The sequence below is a fragment of the Cynoglossus semilaevis genome, chromosome W (genome assembly GCF_000523025.1).
Source record: "Cynoglossus semilaevis isolate Cse_v1.0 chromosome W, Cse_v1.0, whole genome shotgun sequence".
Classification (NCBI taxonomy): Eukaryota; Metazoa; Chordata; class Actinopteri; order Pleuronectiformes; family Cynoglossidae; genus Cynoglossus; species Cynoglossus semilaevis.
The window spans coordinates 10878390-10882914 of record NC_024327.1 but is presented as its reverse complement, the minus strand read 5'-3'; the positions used below and the strand labels follow the sequence as shown (position 1 = coordinate 10882914).

General features: G+C 36.8%; 1 protein-coding gene across 3 annotated transcripts in view; it reads left to right on the top strand.

Annotated features, from left to right (window-relative positions):
• LOC103397188 (glutamine--fructose-6-phosphate aminotransferase [isomerizing] 1-like) overlaps positions 1 to 4525 on the top strand; it is a 561006-nt gene that overhangs the window by 292272 nt on the left and 264209 nt on the right. The gene's annotated exons all lie outside the window — the stretch shown is intronic.

The following is a 4525-nucleotide window of genomic DNA, read 5'->3' as shown; positions in this document are numbered from 1 at the left end:
GAGAGTGAAGTGCTGGTAACCTCTCCTGTCAAATAGATGACGACAGAAGATACTCGACCCAAGCCAAAACCATGTCACCCATTCCATAGATTGGGTATTTCACAGCGACTCTCTGTGTGCATATTGATAATCATAGGGGTCGTCTTGATACTCCTGGATAATCCTGGAAGAACACCACCACTGACCACCCATCAACAATGAAAGATCCACCAGAGTAACACCATTCACACAAGAGAGTAAAAAGAGAAAACACTGAAGCAACAAATGATTCTAAATGTTTAAATAACTATGGTGGTATTACTGTTGAATATATATTAGGTAAGACAATGTCATGGTTACACAGGTAATGACCCAAAATGCAGGCTCAGACGACGTTATGTGAGAAATAAGGATTTATTTTGCTGTGGGAGAAAAAGGGGAAGGAGAGGGTCAGATAATGAGATAGAGGAAATGGCTGAGGTAAAGCAGTGGAGCAGGCACAGAGTGTAGGCTGTCTGGATATGGCTGGTGGAGAGCAGGCAAGCAAGTAGCAGGAGGTGGACCTGAGCACAAGAGGATCGGTGGTTAGAGATCATTCCATAAATCAACAGGAAGCACAAAGAACAATAGTTGAAGTCGATCGGGACGTTAACTACCACGGTGGCTGAACAAACGATCTGACAAGGAGTAGGAGAAAGGCCAGGGTTTATATGCAGTCTATAGTAATGTGCTACCACTCTGAATAGAGTCAGAAGCACGTATATATAGAGCGATTATATACCTATAGTTATGTGCTTCCACTTTGAATACTCTGAGAAGCACGTATTTATAGTGATTTCACGCCTATAGTAATGTGCTACCACTCTGAATAGAGTCAGAAGCACGTATTTATAGCGATTTCACGCATATAGTAATGTGCTACCACTCTGAATAGTCAGAAGCACGTAGTTATAGCGATTTTATGTCTATAGTTATGTGCTATCACTAAATAGAGTCAGAAGCACGTATTTATAGCGATTTCATGTCTATAGTAATGTGCAACCACTCTAAATAGAATCAGAAGCACGTATTTACAGCAATTTCACGGCTATAGTAATGTGCTATCACTCTGAACACAAATGTCAGATATGTCTATACATTTGCGCTACGGGTAGGAAAAAACTTCAGCTATAGCTATAAATTTCTGCTACCGGCCAATGTGCGCATGCGCAGTTGACTCGCGGAGCAAAAAACTATAGGTAGGAGAAAACTTCAGAACACCTGAAAGGCAGAGTTCCCTCTAATACGGAGTTAACTAACACTAAGTTCTCCTGTTTGTTTGGTTTTTGTTATTTGTTTTTTCAAATAAACAACAGGGAGCCCAGATTTGTTCAAATGTGGCACATCACAGTAACTGTCAGTATTTTAGTTTTCAGGTCAAGGACCCCAAACCTGATTGAAGGTAAGAGTCGGAAACCTCCTATATATATGCTCAGTAAAATGGCCAAGTTACATGTGTAAACAAATCAAATTCTTTTTGTTAAACTAACCTTTCAACTGATACCAGTGTTAATGTTAATGCTATCTATCAATAGCATCATATTCAAGGGATTGAGTGGAATAGTTGAAATTACATTTTAAAGATATTCAAATGTGTTAATCATCATCGCTAAAATTCTGAGGAATATATATATATTGTTATATAAATATAAAATATATATATTCAAAAATGTAAGAAACTCACTTTGAATTTATCAGAACCAACTCTGCAGTACCTCTGCTGTTAAAGGACTTAGTTACAATCGTGGATTTGAGGATTCACAATATCATATATGGTCTATATGGTCCACTCAGCTCAGCACAAACAAATTGGATTATTTTTATTCAGCAACTCTAGTGTGTTTCCCATATTTGTCTTACTACAGTCACAGAGTAAAAGTGTGTTTTTGGAAATGCTTAAAGTGAGAGTAGTTAGATGGTGTACCATTTAAGGTCGATATCATGTTTTGTTCGCTACAGTATCAATTAATAGCTTCTATGCTACGATACTTAAGTATTTTTAAGATGAGAAGAAGTATCTTAAAGTTTTCTAAACATATGAGACATTTACATAACATTAAGTAAGAATGGTAAGTATCCCAGTCAACAAATTGTTAGGTTTAATTCAGCCTGTTTATAATAAATTAAAGTTTGCTGATTCGGGAGACTACATTCAAACAGTTATTTGAGTGACTCAGACTTGGATTGTAACTAAAAAAACCTTCTACCTTTGACTTTGGTATTATGCCAAGTAATACAACGGCTTTTCACTCAAGTCCTTCTAGTGGGCACATGGAGATTTCCACTGTCTCTCAGTTGATATGTTCACATGTTCCTTTCAACAATGTAGGTACCTCAAAAACTAAAAGTTGAGACAGGTAAGTCATAAACTGCTTCGACTGTCTTCGTTACACAATCAATCGTCCCGTATTGAGCCGTTTGAAAATGTCAGAACTGTAGGAAAAAGTTTTCATGGGGGATTTTGAACTTGGATGCAAAGTAATTCCTATTCAGAGAGCAACTTGGTCCATCTCAATGTAAATGAATGCAAAACTTTTCTCCTACAGCAAGATTTCTGCCTCCATGTTTGTCTTTGCCATTTCTGTGAACCCTGCCCCTATCCTGTTGTCTCATATATTGCTGAAAACAAGATGAAGCACCTTCATGTACCTGACAAAGGAATTCATTATCCTTTTTTTCCCCAGGAGGACACAGAAAGGAGTATTCACAAAAGTGTTTATGGTATGGCTTCGTTCCAAAAAACAGGAAGGTTGTGCAGGGATGTGTTAAAAAGGATGAGACATGTGACATAAATAAACGCCTTTGATTTCAGCTCAAACACAACAAATCTCCACCCACTTGACGGAAAAGTGTGAGGAAAAAGGCAGGAAAAACAGTTGCTGTTTTATTCGAGGTGTTTCAACAGAACTGACACAACCAATAAGCAAATATGCTGTGTTTTTGACATGTGTTTCCCATACCTAATTCTCAGGGAGAACAAGTGGCCATCTTCCTGGACTCCCCATTATTCTCGCACAAAAAAGTGAGAGAAGCCTGAGAAAAGTACACAAAAATACTATATAATATGTTTCCCAGACTTCCACCCAGCCAGTTTCATTGGTGGATTTCTCATTACTGCATTGTGGTAGCACTTTTTATATTTGGAATTACAAATTTGTTAGATTTGTTTGTGTTTTATTTATGTTTTTGTTTGTTCAGGAAAAAAGAATATTTGATCAATGTGATCCAATGTATCAAATATGATACAAATTGAAACTCATATATGGAAAATGATATTTGAATTTTTTTGGTTTGTTTGTTCAGAGGGACCAATAAAGGGTCCAAGTTAAAAAAAATTGAATTTTCTGTCAATTATTTAATGGTTTGGGCTTTACAGGGTTAATTTATCATACGGTCAAAAATTGCAACACCCCTGCTGATTAGAGTCGTGAACCCCAGGGAGCAACAGTCGGGCTCTGCTGTTCTTATGATAGGTGCACATGTTAGGAGCTCTGTCATTAATTGATGTGATTATATTAATTTTATCATTAACTGTACTGTGTTATTTACTTTATATTTTCAGCGTCAGACCTCTGTGTGTGTGTTGCTCTAAAATGGACTGACTGTTTTCACTTTTTATGTCAGAAATAAAAGATGACGTACCAAGCTGATAATTTTACCGCAATTATTTAACATAACGCAAAGAGAGTACGTTGCCATGGCAAATACATGTGAAATTTTTTGTAAGATTATTTTAACACTATGATTTCTGTAACGTTATACTTGAATATCAATAAAATTATTTATTACTTATTGTGTTAAGAAGTACCAGCTAAGATTTAGCTGAGAGCCAGATGCAGTTATCAAAAGAGCCATAGGTTCCCGACCCCTGGTTTAGAAAAAAAGCAAAATCCACTATTTGACAATTAAATATATCCAAAAACAACAAACACTGCAAAACAATCCCCAAACTGTATTTCAAGCCTGATATTGAACTAGTAATATAGTATTAATGTCCTTAAAATGTCTATAAAGATTCTCAGTCATCCAGGTCATGGTTAAGGTTGAAGAGTTCTGTTAGGCAACTGGACGTAAATTTTTCTAAAAGAAGACGTTTCAAATCTCATCAAAGAGGCTTCTTCAGTTCTAACTGGTGGTGGGGAGTACAGCAAATATATACTCTGGGTGTGAAAGAATAAAGCTACTTCAGCGACTCCCTGTTGGGTGGGGCCTTGGGGTCAACTGGGAAAGTGTAAACAGTCGTTAAGAGTCTGATAGGTCGTTGTGATCCTCATCAGGAAGGTCCGGTCCTTAAAATGTTTTCCTTCTACTTATAAAATCTACAGCTAAAATTTAACAATATTAGAATTGTCCAAATCTGACTGAAGTTAATCCTGGTGCAGTACCTTATTGTACTATTATAGTAGTATAGAAAACACATGCTGTCCTTGTTTGGAGAGACATTTAACCCAAAGACTCCTGTACACACACTGAAGTTCCAATTCAGTAAAGTAATAATGCCTTAGTG